Source organism: Colius striatus, chromosome W, assembly GCF_028858725.1.
Source record: "Colius striatus isolate bColStr4 chromosome W, bColStr4.1.hap1, whole genome shotgun sequence".
NCBI lineage: Eukaryota > Metazoa > Chordata > Aves > Coliiformes > Coliidae > Colius > Colius striatus.
In genome coordinates, this window is record NC_084789.1 from 22,611,626 (window position 1) to 22,634,625 (window position 23,000).

A 23,000-nucleotide genomic window follows, 5' to 3' on the forward strand; every position below is an offset into this window, starting at 1 on the left:
TTGGATGAGAGGACAGTGAGGAGGATCGAGAGCTGACTGAATGACAGAGCCCAGAGGGTGGTGATCAATGGCACAGAATCGAGTTGGAGGCCTGTGGCCAGTGGAGTTTCACAGGGATCGATTCTGGGGCCAGTCTTGTTCAACACCTTCATCAACGACCTGGATGAGGGGACAGAGTGTACCCTCAGCAAGATTGCTGACGATACCAAGCTGGGAGGACTGGCTGATTCACCAGAAGGCTGTGCTGCCATTCAGCGGGATCTTGACCGGCTTGAGAGTTGGGCAGAGAGGAATTTCTGTGATAGGACAAGGGGTAATCAACAAAAGCTGGAACACAAAAGATTCCACTTAAACATAAACTATTTTACTGTGAGGGTGACAGATCCCTGGCACAGGCTGCCCAGGGAGGTTGTGAAGTCTCCCTCTCTGGAGGTTTTCAAAACCCATCTGGACATGTTCCTGTGTGACCTTATCTAGGTTGTCCTCCTTTAGCAAGGGGGTTGGACTAGATGATCTTTAGAGGTCTCTTCCAATCCTTACCATTCTGTGATTCTGTGATTTTATGACAATGTTATTGATGGACTTCATAATAGTTTATAGACCCCTTGCTGAAAATATTGCAATATTAATAAAAATGTGGCCTTCTGGATTATGCCTATTTTTAAATATTAATTCAGATTATTTTTTGCTATTTTGATCATTATACTTTTTGTAAAGGAGATAGATATTAATGACAGAATGTACTTAAAGTGATAATATTAGGATGAGACTAGTGCTGTGTGATACTTCCTTTTGTGAAAAACATGCTGCCTCATTGATGGTGGACTGTTGGAATCATTGTAGTTTTGAGAATTATATAGTGCTCATATATTCTTCATGCATTTTTAATTATTTTAGGCCAATCTTCATGCCCTTATCCAAATGAAACCAACTCTTTCTCACCTTGGAGACAAAGGTTTGTTTCTACTCCTAAGGTAAATGTTGAATATGCTGCTTGACTTCACACTGTGGAAACTATGTTTATTTTTATTCAAATAATGTGATTTAAGTGGAGTACTGACTGTCTGATGTTATTTTACAGATTTCTGTCCATTCCAAAGGGGTTTTTGTAACTAAATGAAAGAAGCTATGTAACAAAATAGATGATAAAGTGGTAAAAGGTAGTAATAAGAATAAAATGTGTACATTCACTTGAAAATAGGAGGATGAAGGGTGTGAATACAAAAGTTTAGTCAAAGATTATTAACAATATTGTATGTTCATATATCGGTACTGCTAATTCCAAAACACTTTTTTGTCTCAATGACTTATGATTTTGCTGAAAAAGGTTGACAGGGACTTAGAATTCCATAGCTCCTCTGTGCATGCATGCTTCTGCTTTACCCAGGCCTTTTATATAATTTTGATATTTGAGGAAATATTTCAGAAGTGTAGTGACTTATGCAACAATGTATTTTTGAAATTAGTTAGGTCTTATCAACAGAAGTGTGGAAGGGAATACTACTTCTCAAGATGCGTTTCATCTCTTGTTATAGAATTATTTAGAATCATAGAATCATAGAATGGTAGGGGTTGGAAGGGACCTTTAGAGATCATCTAGTCCAACCCCCCTGCAGAAGCAAGGTCACCTAGATCAGGTTGCATAGGAACATGTCCAGGTGGGTCTTGAAGACCTCCAAGGAAGGAGACTCCACAACCCCTCTGGACAGCCTGTGCCACTGCTCCATAACCTTCACAGTGAAATAGTTTTTTCTTATATTTAAGTGGAACTTTTTGTGTTCCAGCTTCATCCCATTACCCCTTGTCCTATTGCTAGCTACTATAGAAAAAAGGGATGTCCCAACATCCTGACACCCATCCTTTAGATATTTATAAATGTTAATAAGATCTCCCCTCAGTCTCTTCTTCTCCAGACTAAACAGCTCCAGTTCCCGCAGCCTTTCCTCATATGAAAGATGTTCCAGTTCCTTGATCATCTTGGTGGCCCTGCGCTGGACTCTCTCCATAAGTTTTCTGTCCCTCTTGAGCTGAGGAGTTTAGGCTAAACATCCCCAGCTCCGTCAGCCACTCCTCATAAGACTTGCTCTTCAGACCCTTCACCAGTTTCATTGCCCGTCTCTGGACACACTCCAGCACCTTCTTGTATTGAGAGGCCCAGAACTGAACAAAGTATTCAAGGTGCAGCCTCACCAGTGCCGAGTACAGGGGGACAATCACTTCCTTGGTCCTGCTGGTCACACTATTTCTGATACAAGCCAGGATGCCTTTGGACTTCTTGGCTACCTGGGCACACTGCTGACTCATGTTCAGCTGGCTATTGACCAACATCCTCAAGTCTTTTTCTGCAGGACAGCTATCCAGCCACTCTTCCCCAAGCCTGTAGCATTGCATGGAGTTGTTGTGACCCAGGTGCGTGACCGACCCTGAACCTTCTTAAACCTCATACAATTGGCTTTGGTTCATTGCTCCAGCCTATCTGGATCCCTCTGAAGAGCCTTCCTATCATCAAGGAGATCTATGCTCCCTCCCAGCTCCATATTGTCTGCAAACTTACTGAGAGGTCTCTTGATCCTCTTATCCAGATAATTGATAAAGATAATAAACAGAACTGGCTTCAACACTGAGAAGATCATGTTAGTCATGCAGGATCTGCCTTTCATAAACCTATGATGACTATGCCTGATCACCTTGTTATCCTGTATGTGCTACATGATGGCAACCATAGTGATCCGCTCCATAACCTCCCCAACACTGAGGATAATCTTACAAGCCTGTAGTGTCCCAGATCCTCCTTCCAGACCTTCTTGTAGACGGCCATCACATTAGCTAACCTCCAGTCCACTGGGACCTCTCCTGTGAGCCAGGACTGCTGGTAGATGATGGAAAGTGGCTTGGTGAATACTTCTGCCAGCTCCCTCAGCACCCTTGGGTGGATCCCATCTGGCGCCATAGACTTGGGTCTAAGTGGTGTAGCAGGTCATTGATGTCATAGTTTAGCCCCATCTAGGAACAAAGAACCACAATCAGCCATAAATATCAAGGGACCTCCTAAGGACAGGGAGGGCTCAATTGCCACTTATGGTCCCAGGCAAAATCGACAAGACTACTCAACTTGAGGAAGAAAACAAAAAATAATTTAGTCCACCAACAACCAAAAACATAAACCAAAACAAACAAAAACCAACACAGTGATACAATGATGAAGAGCACAACCAGTCCTTTAAGACCACCTTCCCAGACCCCTCCCCTCTTTCCAGACTTAGAGCCCTGATCCGAGTGTCTTTATCTCCTACCCCCGCTGAGCGGTGCAGGAGGGCAGGGAATGGGGGTTTCAGTTAGTCTTTTCCTGATGGTTTCTGCCACTTATCTCTCCTCAGAGCAGGCAGACTCCTCACCAGCCCTCCCTGCTCCACCACAGGGTCCTGCATGGGCCACTGACGTGCGATCATCCTGAGGGCTGCGGCTCCTCTCCGCCTCCTGTGTGGGTCTCTGCGGCCCGCAGGCTCTCCAGCATGGCCTGCACCATGGCTACCTCCTCACACAGTCTCTTGCCTGTCCGGGCACATTCACCCAGAGCTGCTGGTGACTCTTAGTCCTACCATTGCCCTCCATGGGTTGCAGGGGCACAGCCTGTGTTCTTGCCATGGATTGCAGAGGGGTCTCCAGTCCGGCACTCCTCCTTCCTTCCTCCTTCTCTGACTGTGGGATCCGCACGGTCACCTCTGTCTTGTACCACTCCTCCACCTCCTCTTCTGGCTGCATATTTACCTTCTTAAATAGTGATCACAGAGGCGTTAGATTGGCCTGGCCAGGCTGGAGGTGGGTCCACCTCTGAGCCAGGGTATGTTTCAAGAACTGCTTACTGGGACCAGCACTGCAGCCTCCTCTACTAAGCCCTGTTTACTAAGCAAAAAGCAGTTCCACACAAACCCATGACAATTGATCATTTCTCCTTGGAGTATGGTGGCTTCATTCTGATCCCCATCTTTGTACACTGGGAATAATTGGTCTTGGTTGTTCCTAATTAAAATTAAATCTAGATGTCATGACAATAGAATTAGCTTTTGCTGTTAGGAGGTAAATAGAAACACAAGATCCAATAAGAAAAATGACAAGATGTCATGGTTTAAGCCCAGCCAGAGATGAAGCACCATTCAGCTGCTTGTTTACACCCCCCACTCCCTGTGGTGCATTCAGGAAGAGAAAAGATAACCAAGGGCCTTGCAGATCAAGATAAGGATAGAGATTTTACTGTCAATTATGGTTCCAGGCAAAACAGACTCAACTTAGGGAAGAAAATAAGATCAGTTTAATCCATCACAAACTAGAAACAGAACAGAAATAAAGCAAAACTAGAGTAGGATGATGATAATAAATGCAGCCAGCACTTTAAGACCTCCTTCCCCTTCCCCTCCCTTCTTCCTATGCTCAGTTCCCTGCTCCCAATACCTCTACCTCCTCCCCCCTCAGTGGCGCAGGGCAGCAGGGAATGTAGGTTTCAGTCAGTCCCTCACAGATGGTCTCTGTTGCTTCTTTCTCCTCAGAGGAGGAGGACTCCTCACATTCTTCCCCTGTTCCAATGCAGGGTCCTTCTCATGGGATACAGTCCTTAACAAACCTTTCTGGTGTAAGCCCTTCCCAAGGGCTGCAGCTTCTCACAAACTCCCCCAGGGTGGGGCTCCTCTGCAGCCAGCAGAACTCCAGGCACCTTCTGCTGCAACGCTGCCCTCCCACAGGATCACAGCCCCTCTGGTCACAGTCACCCCCTCTGGCATGGGGCCCTCCACGAGCTGCCAGCAGATCTCAGCTTCACCATTGCCCTCCATCCCTTGCAGGGGGCCAGCCTGATATCTCACAACACAATGCAGGGGAGTATCTGCTCCAGCACATCTCCTCTCTTCCCTCACTGACCTTGGGGTCTGCTTGGTTGCTTCCTTCTCATCCCTTTCCTTCCACCACCTCCAGTCCCTCTTCCAGTTTCAACTCCTTAAAATGTTATCCCAGAGGCACACAATTGATTCAGCCCCAGAGGTGGGTCTGACTTAAAGCCAGAAAAGCTTCTTGCTAGGGCCACCACTTGTAGCCCCTCCTTCCCCTTACTAGAAACAGCTCAACACAAATCCAACATGAATATAATTCTTTATATGTTATTTTGTTTTTATAATTGATTATAAGTGCTTGGTCTCATTCTTGTTGGCTTTTAGGCAACTTTTTTACCAATTTATAAGCTATCACTTCTCTAGGAATACTGAAATACATAGTAGTCCGTTGAGATTATTTGGATTAGTCAAATGTGAAGTAATTCCTTATTTTCTTCTCTTTTAACAAATTCACTGAAATAGTTATGGAATCGGTTGTCGACTCTCTGAAAACTCATTGTAACTATGAAGTGCAGTAATTTTGGTGAGCCTCACCTTCAAATCCTAAACAAATTCGACCTTCCTTAAGGATCACTTCAATTGTTCCTTCCTTATAAAGTACAATAACATAAAAACATCAAGCACCTAAATTTATTTTGGCAACCTTTTTCATCTTTTAGGAATATAACTTAAAGTATGTTGAACTGATTGAAGAACAACTCAATGAAGCACTTACAACTTATCACAAACCTGTTGATGGTGATAACTATGTTTGTCAGAGCAACCAAAGGTAAACTCTCAAAAAAATCCTCTTCCTCTGAAAAACTCAAAAGTAATTCATTGCATTACACTGCAGTGTAATTTATTTTAAAAGAAAATGTCACAATTGCTGTGAAAACATATGATTTCTCTTTCTATCAGATTGCAGCAACCACATGTCTACCTGTTGGTTCACGTTTATGGCCAACTGGTGCACCATAAAACAGGCTGCCATTTATTGGAGTCTCAGGTGAGAATGATAACTGTTTATAAATTGAAAGAATTAGAAATAGTATTGTATTCCTTTTAATATATGTTTTAAAAGAGATGACATTTAAACAGTCTATAGTGGTTTTGCCTGGGCCAGGTTTTTTGGTAGCAGGGGGGCTACAGGGGTGGCTTCTTTAAACGAATTGCCAGAAGCTTCCCCTGTAGCTCACAGGGTTAGGGCCAGTCTAAGCTGGACCCTGAACCTGACCCAGGCCTGGCCAATTAGTGATGGAGGTAACGCCTCTGTGAATAACATATTTGTGAAGGAGAAGAAGTTGTTGCGCAGTTTCAAAACTGCAGCAGCAACAGGGAGGGAGAATGTGAAAACATATCCGCAGACACCAAGGTCAGTGGAGAAGGAGAGAGAGGAGGGTGCTTAGGCACTGACAGAAAGACTCCCCTGTGATATGTGTTGAGGACCATGGTGAAGCAGGTTGTCCCCCTGCAGTCCATGGAGGACCACCGGTAAGCAGAGATCCATTCGCAGCCCGTGGAGGACTCCACGCCAGAGCGGGTGGATGCCTGAAGGAGGCAGTGACTTTGTAAGAAGTTCATCCTGGAGCAAGTTCATGGCAGGACCTGGGAGTCCGTGGGGGAGGTGCCCACACCGGAGCAGATTTGCTGGCAGGACCTGTGAACCCATGAGGGACCCCAGCTGGAGCAGACTGTTCCTGAAGGACTATTGTCCCGGTGGATGATCCATACTGGGGCAGTATGTGAGGAGCTGCCCTCATGGGAGGCCCCATGCTGGAGCAGTTTGTGAGGAACTGCAACCCATGGGAAGAATCCATGCTGGAGAAGTTTGTGAGGGAGTGTCTCCCATGGGAGGGACCCCACAGTGTAGCAGTGGGAAATGAGATGAGACCTCCCCCTGAGAAGAAGCACTGGCAAAGTCCATCTGTAATGAACTGATCTCAACTCCCATCCTTCATCCCCTGCACCGCTGGGGGGGCAGGAAAGGATGTCCCGGGAAGAGGAGGGGTGAGGGGAGGTGTTTTTAAGATGGTTTTATTTCTCATTTCCCTGCTCTTATTGTTTCTTTAATAAATCAAACCTTTTTCTCCCTAAGTTGAGTCTGTTTTGCCTGTGATGCTAATTGCTGTCTGATCTCTCCATCCTTATCTCAACTCACAAGTCATTTGTTATATTTCTCTCTCTTTCCTATCCAGTTTAGGAGGAGGAGTGACTTTATGACTAGGTGGTCATCGGGCTAAACCACCACACAGTCATTGCAAAATAGGTAGATTATGAAAGTCTCAAGTTACATGGGGCCAAAAAGTTGTGAAGATAGTCTTTGCCTTCTAGTCCAATGTAAAATTCCTTCTTGACCACTGAAATATTAGAGAAATACCTTGCAACATTTTTCTTAAAATAGCTATCAAAAACTTAGAATGGAAAACAACTCACCAATAGAAATAATTTTTCAGTCTATATGTGAGGGAATTGTATATTAACAAGTAAAACTGTGCCTGTCCTTTTATGCATGCAAAAATATGGAAATGAGGGAATAAAATCTTCTAATATTCTGAAGAGCTAAGAAAGCAAAATCTAAGCTAATTCATAGTTACTGAAATAAATTGACTTTTAATGTGAATTTGCAAGATGATGTAATGAATTGTATATTCAGCCACCCACTCCTCCCCAGTTGCCCTTGCACAACAGGTATGGGGCTTTGGAAGTTGAGGGTCAGGCAAGGGAATATGAAAATGTAGAGCCACTTGAGGAGATGCCTAGGGTGAGTCAGTCACCCTCATGCCTTAGGACTACCTCAGTTAAAAAGAAAAAGGAAGGTTATAGTAGTAGGTGATTCCCTTCTGAAGGGAACTGAAGGCCCCATATGTCAACCAGACCCAACCCACAGAGAGGTCTACTGCTTCCCTGGGGCCCAGGTTAGAGATGCAACCAGGAATCTCCCTCATCTGGTGCAGCCAACTGACTACTACCCACTGTTGGTAATGCAGGTTGGTACTGAGGAGGTTATGGAAAGGAGTACAAAAACTATTAAAAAGGACTTCAGGGCACTGAGGAGAATGCTAGATGGATTGGGAGCACAAGTAGTGTTCTCCTCCATCCCTCTCATGGCAGGGAGGCACACTGAACAAATAAGGAAAACCCATCTGATTAACAGGTGGCTCAGAGACTGGTAGCTCAGAGACTGTTTTTTTACTATGGTGAAATTTTTATGACGCCAGGTCTGGTGACAGATAGAGTTCATTTGTCTCAAAAGGGGAGAAGGATACTTGTGAATGAGTTAGTGGGACTCATAGAAAAGGCTTTAAACTAATTTTGAAGGGGCAAGGGGATAAAACCAGGCCTGCTAGAGTTGAGCCTCAGGGTGGCAAGCCAATGCCGGGGATGAATCCTACACGACTGGCTTCTTTCTTGAAATGCCTCTATACCAATGCACCTAGCACAGGGAATAAGCAGGAGGAGCTGGAAGTCTATGTATGGGCAAGGGATTATGATCAGGTGGCTATTGCAGAGACATGGTGGGACAGCTCACATGACTGGAATGGGGTCATGGATACATACGCCCTTTTTAGGAAGGACAGGCCAGCAAGGCGAGGTGGTGGAGTTTCTCTTTATGTGAAAGAGCAGCTGGAATGTACTGAATTCTGTCCAGGTGAGGATGAGGGGCAAGTTGAGAGTTTGTGGGTTAGAATTAAGGGTCAGGCTAGCATGTGTGACACTGTTGTGGGTGTCTATTACAGACTACCTGATCAGGATGGGGAAGTTGATGAGGCCTTCTACAGACAGCTGGGAGCAGCCTCAAGATCACAGGCCCTAGTTCTCATGGTGTTATAAGTTGCTGTGAAAAAGTTCACAGGCCAATTTAAGTGACTCATAGATCAAATTTATTAAGCAAGCGGCAAATAAGCAAAACAGCGCTGGGCGGCCGGGAGACTCTGCCCCACCAACGGCTCGCGACCACCCCCCCCCGGTATCACAGTCCTTTTATACAGTCCTTATCGGTCGGGTGCATCGCTCCCTGGTGCACTCTGCGCATGTGCCCGTCTTGTTACTAGGGGGTCTTCTTCTGCCTCCTGGTGGTCGTAGGGTGGTCGCTGGGATGAACTCAGTAGTCTTCCTCTAGTGGCCCGCTCATGAACTCTTCTCTTGACTCTTAGCTCATGCGCAACCTATTGTACCTGCTATAAGCACCTTAGCCAACTGCACCTGTGCACATTGTAGAAACTTTATGGTTAAAGTAAGCAAGACTTTTACAATGACTTTAAACGGTTCCTTGCACAACTATTCTTTCATGATTTGATTAACGAACAGGACCTTTTCCATTACATTGGGGAATTTCAATTACCCAGACATCTGATGGAAGACCTATACAGCTAGCCACTTGCAGTCCAGGAGGTTCCTTCAGTGCATCAATGATAACTTGATGCAAATGGTGGATGTGCCAACTAGGAGAGGAGCACTACTGGATCTTGTACTCACGAACAAGCGGGGTCTGGTTGAAGTGGTGAAGGTTGAGGGCAGCCTTGGCTGCAGCGACCAGGAGATGGTGGAGTTCAGGATCTTATGTGGTAGGAACAGACTCTCAAGCAGGATTGTAACCCTGGACTTTATCAGGGCCAACTTTGGCCTTTTCAAGCAATTACTAGGGGACATCTCATGGGACAAGGTATTAGAGGATAAAGGGGCCCAAAATAGTTGGTCTCTGTTCAAAGATCACTTTTTCCAGGCTCAGGATCAGAGCATCCCAGTGGGTAGTAAATCAAACAAGAGATCCAGGAGACCCACATAGTTAAACAGGGAACTCAAGTGGAAGAAGAGAGGCTATAGATCATGGAAGGAAGGGATGGCCACTTTGGATGTATATAAGGCTGTCGTCAGAGGATGTAGGGAGGCAACTAGGAATGCTAAAGCCTCGTTGGTGTTGTTGCCTTTCAAGGGAAGTCAAGGACAACAAGAAGGGCTTCTTCAAATACATTGCAGATAAAACTAACACTAGAGGCAATGTAGGCCCACTGTTGAATGAGGTGGGTGCCCTGGTGACAGAGGATACAGAGAAGGCAGTTACTGAGTGCCTTCTTTGCCTCTGTCTATACTGCTGGAGATTGTCCTCAGGAGCTCCAGACGAAGTCAGGTTAAAGGAGGATTTTTGTTTGGTTGATGAGGACCGGGTTAAGGATCAGTTGAGCAGTCTGGATGTGCATAAATCCATGGGCCCTGATGTAATGCACCCATAGATGCTGAGGGAGCTGGCAAAAGTCATAGCTAAACCACTCTCCATCATCTTCAGTAAGTCATGGAGAACAGGAGAGGTGCCTGAGGACTGGAGGAAAGTAAATGTTACTCCAGTCTTCAATAAGGGTAAGTAGGAGGAGCCGGGTAACTACAGACCAGTCAGCCTCACCTCCATCCCTGGAAAAGTGATGGAACAACTTATCCTGAGTGCTGTTGTTGCAGATACACAATTATTTTAGTTAACTTATCATCACAATAAGTAGTCAAGCACTTGTTAAGCACTTGTTAATCACCTAGTAATAGTTCAATCAATTAGCTAAGCACTTGCAAATAACTCAAACATCTATTGATTAAGTAAGTATTCATTTGAATCACATAAGGATCAAACTGCAAGAGTTACATACCACACCTGATGGGGACCTGTCACCTTAGCTACAAGACCCTGGTAAATGTATTTGTTAGGTTACCTTAAATACAAGACCCTGGTAAATGTATTCGTTAGGTTACCTTGGCTGTTCCCTTAGTTGTTACTAAAACAAAGGGACTGATATCTTTTTTTGACCAATCACTGTGATTTTGGAAATTTTGTGTTGGTTGGGAACCAATCAAGGTGAAGAACTAAATTGATAGATGGACATTTTTTGCATGCTTGTGTTAGCAAAAGTGATTCTTTTGTTTGAGCTGTATAAAACCCCCTGAAAATGGTAACTAACAACGAAGCAGTATGGAGGAGCTGTGTTTTCCCAGTGTTTTCCCAGTGCTGCATAATAAAGAAGTGCTGCTTATCTGCATTCCTGTGTAGATAAGTTTTTCGGGATTGCACCTCAACACTGTCTCCAGGCATTTAAAGGACAAGAGGGTCATTAGGAACAGTCAAAATGGCTTTACCAAAGGGAAGTCATGTTTGATCAACCCGATAGCCTTTTATGAAGAAGTAACCAGGTGGATATGACTTGCGGAATCAAACTCTATAACTCAAAGAGTTATAAAGAAGGTATGTTTATTCGGCGCCTGGCGCACGGGGGATCCCTCCACCACAAACGCGTGCACCCGACCCAGCAACTTGCTTGACTTATATTTGTTACAAAGTTACAAAATCATATGATGACATTATCCACCTAGACAAAGACACAACCTGTCCCAGATTTCGCATGTAAATTAGGTCTTTTCTTCCTTTCATTTGCGTGATGTCTCCCGGTGATGGCCAGTGATGGTCTTTGGGGCCTTGGGAGATGAAGGCTGATAAGTCCTGAGGCTTTCTCACCCCTGATCTTTGTGCAACTTCAGATATCACTTGGCCCCTCACAGAACCGGTTTCTGCCTTCTAGGAAGTTGGAGGACCCCAGGGGTATTGTGTAAGGAGATGAGCTCGACCTTTTCCATCTTGTGTGTGAATTTTGTCCTGTCTGAAAAATGAGCTTTAAACTATTGCGATAAGTTGGTATAAGGTTTATTAGTACATGTTAGTATAAAGCTCTACATCAGATAGATGGTGGTAGTGCAGTGGATGTGGTTTATCTAGAATTCAGTAAAGCATTTGACCCTGTTTCCCACAGCATCCTGGCAGCAAAACTGAGAAAGTGTGGGCTGGATGAACAGGTAGTGAGGTGGTTTGTTAACTGGTTGAAGGAAATGTTGACAGATCTGCAATCCTGAAAAACTTATCTACACAGGAATGCAGATAAGCAGGCACTTCTTTATTCTGCAGTGCTGGGAAACACAGGGGATAGCTCCTCCAAAGGTGCTTCTTTGTTAGCTACCATTTTCAAGGCTTTTATACACTTCAAACAAAGAACTATCTTTGCCAACAAAAGCATGCATAAAATGTCCATCTCTTAATTTGCCCTTTACCTTGATTGGTTCCTAACTATTATAAAATTTCCAATATCATACTGATTGGTTAAAAAAAAAAATCAATCTCTTTGTTTTAGTAACAGCTAAGGTATAACCTAACAAATACATATACCAGGATCTGGTCTGAAGAGGTCCCAGGGTCTTGTCTTAAGAAGTCAGGTGTGTTATGTAACTCTTGAAGTTTGATATTTATGTGATTCAAATGAATACTTAATAGGTGATTGAGCTATTTGCAAGTGCTTAGCTTGCAAATTAAACTCCTGATTAAACTATTATCAAGTGATTAACAAGTGCTTAACTAGTTATTGTGATGTTAAGTTGTTAACTAAAATAATGGTGTATCTGTAACAGAAAGAAGGCAGAGAGTTGTGATCAATGGGATATGTAGTTGGAGGCCTGTATCCAGTGGAGTCCCTCAGGGACCAGATATTCATTAATGATCTTGATGAGGGAAAAGAGGGCGCTGTCAGCAAGTTTGCTGATGATACTCAACTGGGGGGAATGGCTGACACCCCAGAAGGCTGTACTGCCAGTCAACAAGAATTGGACAGGCTGGAGGGTTGGGCGGGGAGAAATCTAATGAAATTCAACAAGGGCAAGTGTAGAGTCTTGCATCTGGGAAAGAATAACCCCATGTACCAGTACAGCGTGGGGAATGAGCTCTTAGAGAGTAGTATAGGGGGAAAGGGACCTGGGGGTCTTGGTGTACAGCAGGATGACATGAGCCAGCAATGCGCCCTCGTGGCCAAGAAGGCCAATGGCATCCTGGGGTGTGTTAGAAGGGCTGTGCTTAGTAGGTCAAGAGAGGTTCTCCTCTCCCTCTACTCTGCCCTCATGAGACCGCATCTGGAATATTGTGTCTAGTTCTGGGCCACTCAGTTTAAGTAGGATAGGGAGCTGCTGGAGAGAGTTCAGTGCAGGGCCACAAAGATGATGGAGTGGAGCATCTCCCTTATGATGAAAGGCTGAGGGAACTGGGGCTCTTTAGCTTGGAGAAGAGTGAGGGGTGACCTCATTAATGTTTACAAATATGTAAAGGGCAGGTGTCAGGAGGATGGAGCCAGGCTCTTCTCAGTGATGTCCAATGATAGGACAAGGGGTAATGGGTACAGGCTGGAACATAAGAGTTTCTAAATAAATACAAGGAAGAAATTTTTGACTGTGAGGATAACAGAGCACTGGAACAGGCTGCCCAGGTGGGTTGTGGAGTCTTCTTCTCTGGGGACATTCAAAACCCATCTGGATGAGTTACTTACTCTAGGTGATCCTGCTCTGGCAGAGGGGTTGGACTGGATTATCTTTCGAGGTCCCTTCCAACCCTTAAGATTCTGTGATTCTGTATATAATAGTCAAAGCATTCAAGAGAAAAATTACATATATTGTAGCATTTGAATCTGATTAATCTGTTACCTTTATAAAATCTGAATTAAGCTGATGTAGTCATTAGTAACATTAAAATTTTCTATATGCATTGCCATTGCTGTTAATTTATGATTATTATGTTAGAACTACTACTATTTCATTTTAGGGTAGCTACTTTAAATTAGCACTTCATCTTTATTAAAACTGCAAGAGAACCTATTTTTCTGAGATCTCCTTTTCATTTTCAACTGAGAATTTTTTCTTCTGTTTTTCTCCTTCAGAATACTGTTACAGATGTAATTTACACTGTTCATTCCCCAGTGCTGGAGAAGTGGGAAGGAATTAAGCAGCTGAAGACAGCCCTTTGGGCCTTGGTTAGTAATAGATTTACAATCTTTTTTCAACTGCTTGAGTTCTGTTATGACTCTTTATTGTGAAATAACTCAGTAAAATACCTTAAAATCATTATTTAGGGCTTTTGTCATAAAATGTATGTGACTTTCCAAGATAGTGGAAAGTACCTTAACTGGACTTTCAGACAAAAATTGTTTGCTGCACCTGTTTTATTCTGAGTCTTTTAATAATTGCTTTGTATGTCTTTTTTTGGGAGGGATGGAAGAGATTGTTTTTGTTGGGTTGTGTGCTTTTTTTATTTAAACCAAATAAAATTAACAGATTGCCACTGTTGCTACAGATATTACTATGGAACCAGTGGTCACCACTTTCTGTGGTCTATTTTTAATACATTTGCTGTATTTTCAGTTTTTCTGGAAGAAAATTGCCTGCCACTGTTGATCTATGTGAATATGTATGGTCTTGACATCCCTGGTACTTGGGATAATATGAGGAAAACCCAGTGTCTGTGCCTTTCCAAGCTATGCTTCTAAAGTTGCTTTGCCACCTCAACTGTTCAGCTACCTCTTTCTTGTCTTCTCCAAAGTTTATTTTGGAACATTTCTCCAAGGTGACTATTACTGGAAGACACTGTAGATATGTAATAAAATGCCCATTTAAGAAGAATGTAAAATGAGTAATTCAAGATCATACTGCTGGATGTAGTAGAACTGGTAAAATGAAGAAGATGTAGCAGTTAACTGTGACCATTTTTAGGTATTATACATAGTGTCCCAAATCCCTTTTTGGATTTGCATGACTAGGAAATGCCAAAAAGGGTGCTCCAATCTCTTAATTGCTTTGAGAAGATATAGCTTGGAACTGTACCACCAGCAAACAAAAATGCGAATGCTTTTTCAGTGACAAAGTCTCATGTAATTTCAGATATGTTCATTGAAGAGGACCATTTTAGTAGTACTTCCACTAGTACATTCTTCCTAGATATTACTGAAGATGCAGAACAAATATTTTATGACTTACCTGGACCTTCAAAGGACAAAGACCATAGTCCCTTTCCTTTTTTTTCTTCTAGCAGACTTGTGAAACATTGCATTCTAAACTCTCTTACTCTACCTAAGAAAAAAACCACAGAAGTAGCAGTAATCCAAAAGGAGGGAAGCTGACATCTGACAGTAAATCAGGCCTGAGGCGAAATCGTACTGTAACAGAATCTTCCAGTAGCATAGACTTTCCTGCTGGGGAAGAATTCACCCCTGTTTTCAAAGTTCCTAAAATCCAGACTTTACAATTAGAAATTTCTTTTGTTGTAAGTAAGTACATGGAAGATAGTGATAGTACTCCAACTATTGGAGAAAATGATCTGAAGCTGTCAAAAGGTCTTGGAAACGAAATTCACTGGGAAAACGCAAGCAGAGAAAGGCTAATAAGAGATGGTACTACACAAACACATTTTAAGAGTCATAGCTTAAGTTTTAATACAGATACCACAAGAAGTGGCATAAGCTCAATGAGCTCTAGCCCTTCAAGAGAGACTGTAGGTGTGGACACTATAAATGTAGATACTGGCTGCGGAAGTTTGAGTACTGTGGTAAGCACAAAAACAGTTAAACCAAGTCACTGTTTGACACCACAGTCTAACCACCTGCCTCTCTCAAATTCCAATTCTATATCCTTGGCACTGTCAGAGTCTTCTCATACACTTCCCCGAAGAGCCCAGTCTCTTAAAGCTCCTCTCTTGCTACAATAAAAAGTCTTGCTGACTATAACTTCAGCTATACAAGTTCTTGAGGTGCCTTTGGTTATGCTACACTTAAACGCTTACAGAAGCAGAGGATACATCCTTCACTGTCTCACTCAGAAGCCCTTGCATCTCCAGCAAAGGATGTGCTGTTTACTGACACTATTACCATAAAGTCTGTCAGTCTAGATTTTCGACTGACCCCAATATGATAAGAGATTATTGTGTTCTTGTTTCTTGCTTCAAAGCTGTAAGAGCAATTAGAGAAGTATATTTCTAATATTTTTTTCCAATTTAATCTAAAAGTAACAGTTGTCGCCGGATGATTCATAACTACATTGAAAGCAGTATCAATATTAGGAGGAGAATAGACTAATGAGAAGTCTGAACTTTGTAAGTGTTGTCAGAGAAGCCTCGCTTTCATAGCTACCCTCAGACCCTTTAATGCTGTTAGTGACAAAGGAGTATGTTTCCTTCTGTCACATTTGCTTCCTGTTTAACTTTTTTTAATATTTAAATGAAATTACACTGCTAACATTAATAAAGTTTTAATCATGCAAAATGGCCCATGTAATTAGAGCTATATTTGGGAAGATAATTTTCTCAATGCCACTTGGTAAGGTTTTAGGACAGGGACTCCTGCCAATATGCTATATTACCATTCACTGTGGCCCTGAGGCCAGTGATGAGATATTGATATACTACTGATATGTGAGTTTGGCTTCTTAGCTACAACAGAGCAAAGATTTTACTCATAGGGTTTACTTTTAGATTGCAATGTCACTTCTTTATTTTTGAGTAATATTAGCTCTTCTGAAGACTAATCGCATAATTATATATCTAGCTCATGACATCGACACTGTTCTCAGCAGATACAGTTAGTGCTTAAACAATTTTCCCTCAAAAGCTCTTCTCAAACATTTCATTTCAAATAATCTTTTGTCTTGTGGACTGGATATTCAGATTATGTTTGAAAGTGAAAAGACACTAACTATCTCTGCCTAAATATGCTGTCTCACATGAGAGAAAGAAAAGTTATCAGCACATTAGTCATTTCCTTACTGCAGAGAAGAGCAAATGCCCAGTCCCTGAATTTCAATTTGCATATCCAATTGTGTGTCTACAGTGCCTGTTTATTACTACTAGTTTTCTTTCTGATGAAGAGCAACATTAATTTTTTTATATTTTCACATGATTATAGAATCATAGAATGGTAGGGATTGGAAGGGACCTTTGGAGATCATCTGGTCCAAGTCCCCTGCAGAAGCAAGTCCACCTAGATGAGGTCACATAGGAACTTGTCCAGGTGTATCTTGAAGATCTCCAAGGAAGGAGACTCCACAACCTCCCTGGGCAGCCTGTGCCAGTGCTCCATCACCCTCATGGTAAAATAGTATTTTCTTATGTTTCAATGGAACTTTTTGCGTTCCAGCTTCATCCCATTACCCCTTGTCCTGTTACTAGATACCATAGAAAAAAGGGATGTCCCAACCTCCTGACAATCATCCTTTAGATATTTGTAAATATTAATAAGATCCCCCCTCAGTCTCCTCTTTTCTAGACTAAACAGCCCGAGTTCCCGCAGCCTTTCCTCATAAGGAAGATGTTCCAGTCCCCTGATCATCTTGGTGGCCCTGCACTGGACTCTCTCCAGAAGTTCCCTGTCCCTCTTGAGCTGAGGAACCCAGAACTGGACACAGTCCTCCAGATGAGGCCTCACCAGGGCAGAGCAGAGGGGGAGCAGAACCTCCCTTGACCTGCTGGCCACACTCTTCTTGATGCATCCCAAGATGTCATTGGCCTTCTTGGCCACGAGGGCACATTGCTGGTCCATGCTTAGCTTATTATCAACCAGGACTCCCAGGTCTCTCTTTGCAGAGCTGCTCTCCAGCAGGTCATCCTCAGCCTGTACTGGTGCAGGGGTTTGTTCCTTCCCAGATGCAGGACTCTGCACTTGTCCTTGTTGAACCTCATGAGGTTCTTCTCTGCCCTTGATTCTGCAAAGATGTCATAAAATGTAAGTTTTGTTTCCTTTGTTTGGTTAAGTTAGAACTAGACTGAGTGTGCTGATTAAATTAAGGATGATTCAGTAGTTAAGCTACACCATCCTGGAAATCAGAGGTGCTGTTCCTTTCTCTGTCACTGCCTTCCTGTGCTAATGCAGGAACAAATCAGTGTCATTTCAGTGGCAGTACAGGTTCTGTTGTGACTGTAGTCATGCTGTACCATTCCTTGCAATCATGCCCTTGATATGCAAAGTAGTCTCCCTGCAATGAACTTTCATCCTGAGACTCTGTATGTAATGTAATACTAACAATATTCCTTATGCTTAGTTGTTCATGATCTTTTGTATCAGTGGTTAGGTGCAAAGATTTGAGCTGATCTGTTTAATGTTTAACTGAAATGACTGCAGTGCTCATATCTCTGAGAAGGTTAAAAAATTGCAGATGTACATATTACAGAAGATTGTCAGATTGTCTTGGTTAGTGATATAATTGGAAAGACTATGATTTAACTTGTATATGTACTTTTCTTACTGGTTACAGCTGAGTACAGTGAATAATTGCGGTCCCTTTAATTTCAGAGAATGTTACTACTTCCAGCTAAATATCAACTTTAACTGCTGTTTAAGTAATAAATTAGAAAGAAATATTCTGTCCTATTTTGTCTTCTAAGGCTATTCTTCTATCAGTTTTCAGCAAATTTTCTTTTATTCATGCTTTATTTGCAAATGTGGGTGTTCATACCAAGCAGCAGCTGTAAATTTACTTCAGTGATATTTCCACTTCTACTTGTTCAAAAGGTTGAAAAGCTTATTTCTTCACACAAATTATTTGGTGAGGCTACATTTTCCACCTCTGTCTTGAAAGATCAACCAAAAATCTTAAGGAACATGTCTCAAATTCTGATTGTGGCTCTCACTCCATCACATACAGACATGATTTAATGAAAACTTATCAGTATTTATCACTACTAATGATAAATATTTTGGCTTTTCCAAGAAAAGCAGGGACAAATGTTTAGGATTAATATGTATATATTTACATTGAGAGTAATTATAGAATGTTTTATTATGAAATAACTAATGCAATTGGTAACTCTGGGTTTTGAAGTATAGCTTGATTTATTGCAAGTCCCCTGCTATTGTAATTAGTATTGGTCAGAATTAGTGGCAAGAAAACTGTTGATGTCCTATAATCTGTGTTCTGCACATTCCCATTTCATAATAATGTCTTGAAAAACACATAGTTAAATCATAATAATTTATTTTTATCTTAATATAAACCTGTTAAGCTGTTATAGATGATAAGACATTTTAATTGCCCATCTAAAAAAATAATATATATAATTATTTCTAAGGCAGGAAGTCCAGCTCCAGAAATATAATGTTCACTATACCTGCCTTCCAGTGTATAATAATTTGCAGTAATATAATAAAAATTTATTGTTCCTAAGGAGTGTCTCTTTCTACTAGGAAGCTTTAATCTACTGCATAGACCATCTACTTGGATTGATTAGCAGAAAGCATGCATACATACAGGTAAAAGAAATTCCTTGCTCACATCTCTTGTACCTAGCAGCCTCGAAATCTGCATTAGTAGTTTAAAAGCCTAAATCTTTACTGATTGTGTCCGAGCTATAAATCTTCAAAGCCTGGTAAGTTTGAAGAAAATTTATAAGAGTAAGTTATAAGAAAATTTGTATTTTTACAGAACTGGCAACCCCTTAAGCAGAAATTCCATCCTGTTATCTTTTAAGTCCCTGTCCCATGACTTGAAAAAAAAAAAATCACAAATTTTTACTGAGGAGCTGCCAAACCATGTGAGCAATGAGCCTGTAGCTGTAATTTGACAGAGTAACAAGCTCTGGGTTCTACAATGGGAAGATAAGGATAGTCTTTGTCAGCAGTCCTTATTATTTGTAATGTGCCAGGATGTGAGATTTACCAAGATTGTGATTTATTATTTCAATGTTACAGGTTCATGAAAGCTTTAAGTTATGCTTCATTAGATAAAGAAGATTTTTAAAGTCCTATTAACCAAAACACACTTCAGCATTCCTCCTCTATTTGCTCCATGGTTTCTAATGCTACATATGGTAGCTCTGATGATTACGTTGGCCTTGCTCTCCCAGTGGATACCAACAAAATATTTAAAGTATGTATGTGATAACTTAATGAATTCATTTTCATTTTCATACTGGAAGGTAATAAACAGTTGCATTATCATCAGAAGAGATTAGATCTACAGAAATGAGGAAAACAGAATGTTATAGTGTCCTGTTTTTTGCTGGGATAGAGTTAATTTTCTTCCTAGTAGCTGATACAGGGCTGTTTTGGATTTGTGTTAAAAACATCATTGATAACACAGTGTCTCTGGTAATGGTGCACCCCTGCCTGGGGGAAACCATATATCAACTGGGTGGAATTGGCAGGGAGGTGCAGATTGCTGTTCAGGAATCATTCAGCAGGTGGTGAGCAATTGCATTGGGCAGCACTTTTTTTTTCTTTTTCCTTTTTAACCTTCTCTTTCTTTTTGTTATATTATTTTAAACTATTATTGTTATTATTATATTTTAATTATTTTTGTTGTTATAATATTTTATTTCATTTTTGTTAGTAAACTATTCTTATCTCAACCCACGAATTTTACTGTTTTTTCTGATTCTCCTCCCCATCCCACTGGAAGTAGGGAGGAGTGAGTGAGCAAGTGGCTGCATGGTGCTTAGTTGCTGGCTGGGATTAAACCAGGACAGATACTTTCAAGGAATGCATTTTGGAGAACAAGAGTTACTTTTCTAAACCTGTTTACAGAAAACTGATAGCCTGTTTTGTATTATTAGGTAAGTAATGGCACAGACTAGGTTAGAAGTGTGTTAAACTGTGGTAGCATAAATATACTGTCATAAGATTTTTAGTTGACAGCTCATTTTTATACTAAAATTAGCGTAATCTGTGGATATTTGTTAATATCTCTTTAGCCAACTAATCAATATGTTCATTGGTCAACTGTAAATGATGTGCTTAATCCCACAGTAAACTTCCTGCTACCATGATTTCTGTTACTGTGATCTTGATTAAATATTACTTTATTTGTATATTTTCATAGCATTAAATGATATGTCTTTACTTAATGTTACGGATATATTTCCCTAAGTTAAAATAGATTATCTTATCTTATCTTATCTTATCTTATCTTATCTTATCTTATTCCTCTCTACTTAGTTAACTAACACATTCCCATCTAACAAAATGATGCATCACAATGTTTAATATTCTGTTACTCAATTATCAAAAACAGAACATGGTATATATCAAACGTAAATCGGTGGCTTCCTTAGTTTACTTAGTCTTTGCCTTTCAAACCTAAATTTCTTTCTTACTAATTGAAAAAAAATACTAAGGTTAGGGCAAAGGCAAGATTTTCCCTATACCTGCTTCTATTTTCCTTTTATGAAATGACTATTTTTTTCTCTTCCACAGTCTTTCTGGCATGTTTATGTTCCTTCATTTCTTCTCTTGAAATTATTTTTGTAGAGTTAAGGCATGTCTCAACTCTGCAACAACTTACACGAAATATTTTACATTTCCTGAGTGGTTTTGCTCTACTTTGCTGAGGTCTCCAGTGTTCTAGAGTGACTGTGGACAGATCATTAATAGCCACTTCTGGGCCACTGGTTTCCTTACAGCCTGTCAACACTATGTTTTAACATTTACTTACAGTTCATAATCTTTGATTAATAAAATTCATTCACAAAAGTGTATTTTTCTCATTGTTTTTTCATTAGATCTCAGTAGCTCATTCTCTCTCTAATTAGATCTTTTCCCTGAAGAAAAAAAGACATAATTTTATTTCCTCATTAAAAATCACAGAATCACAGAATCTCAAGGGTTGGAAGAGACCTTGAAAGATCATCTAGTCCAATCCCACTTCCAGAACAGGACCACTCAGAGTAGGTCACACAGGAACTCATCCAGGTGGGTTTTGAATATCTTCAGAGAAGGAGACTCCGCAACCCACCTGGGCAGCCCGTTCCAGTGCTCCGTCACCCTCACAGTGAAGAAATTCTTCATTGTATTTCTTTGGAACCTCTTATGTTCCAGCCTGTACCCATTGCCCCTTGTCCTATCATTAGACATCACTGAGAAGAGTCTGGCTCCATCCTCCTGATACCTGCTCTTTACATATTTGTAAACATTAATGAGGTCACCTCTCACTCTCCTCCAAGCTAAAGAGCCCCAGCTCCATCAGCCTTTCATCATGAGGGAGATGCTCCACTCCCTTCATCATCTTTGTGGCCCTGAGCTGAACTCTCTCCAGCAGCTCCCTGTCCTTCTTTAACTGAGGGGCTCAGAACCGCACACAATATTCCAGATGCGGTCTCATGAGGGCAGAGAAGAGGAGGAGGAGAACCTCTCTTGACCTACTAACCACAGCCCTTCTAATACACCCCAGGATGCCATTGGCCTTCTTGGCCCAAGGGCACATTGCTGGGTCATGGTCATCCTGCTGTCCACCATGACCCCCAGATCCCTTTCCCCTATACTACTCTCTAAGAGTACATCCAGATTGCTTAACTGATCCTTAACCCAGTCCTCATCAATGAAACAAAACTCCTCCTTTAACCTGACTTCCTCTGGAGTCTGGGGCTCCTGAGGACAGTCTCCAGTATTGTTGCACTAATCTTGTTTGATATCATGAAAATTTGTAGCATTCATGTTGTATGGGTATTTCTATTACTAGTGTTGATATAATGTCAAGATTTACCACATATCTTATAGGATGTGTGTTTAAAGGTTGAATTCTGCTCTTTAGACTGTTTTGTTATAAATGATAATCTAGGACTAAAATGTGTTGTTTATTTCCCAAATGCTAACAAATCTTGGGAGCTTAACAATTTGAAAAAAAAGTTTCTAGATATGGGGGCTTAACCCTGACTATGTGCCAGGTGCTTCACCAAGTCATTCTAACACTCCTCCTCTTAAACTGGACAGGGGAGAAAGAAATATAATAAAGGTCTTGTGAGTTGAGGACAGGGAGATCACTCAGCAATTACCGCCATGGGCAAAACAGACTCATCTTGGGGAGATTTACTGTTATTAATGAACAATCAAAACAGAATAGAGAAATGAGAAATTAAACTGAATCTTAAAAGATCTACCTCCATTCCTCCCTTCTTCCCGAGAATCTACCTCCTCCCTGCCAGTGGCACAGGAGAATGGGGAATGGGGGTTCATCACAGACGGTCTCTGCCATAGCTTCCTCTCAAGGGGAGGACTTCTCACACTTCACACTGTTACGTTGTAAGGTCCCTCCCACAGGAGATAGTCATGAAATCATAGAATCATAGAATGGTAGGGGTTGGAAGGGACCTTTAGAGACCATCTAGTCCAAAGCAGTTCCACCTAGATCAGGTCACACAGGAACGCGTCATGGCGGGTTTTGAAGACCTCTAGAGAAAGACACTTGACAACCTCCCTCAACTCTCCAGCTAGTTGAGATCCCACTGAACATGAATCACCAATGTGCCCTCGTGTCCAAGAAGGCCAATGGCATCCTGGGATGCATCAAGAAGAGTGTAGCCAGCAGATCAAGGGAGAT

The 23,000-nt window shown here is 41.7% G+C and overlaps 1 pseudogene; it reads left to right on the forward strand.

The window, feature by feature from the left end:
* The window catches only part of LOC133628650 (rapamycin-insensitive companion of mTOR-like), a 52,583-nt pseudogene that overhangs the window by 17,051 nt on the left and 12,532 nt on the right, over positions 1-23,000 (forward strand).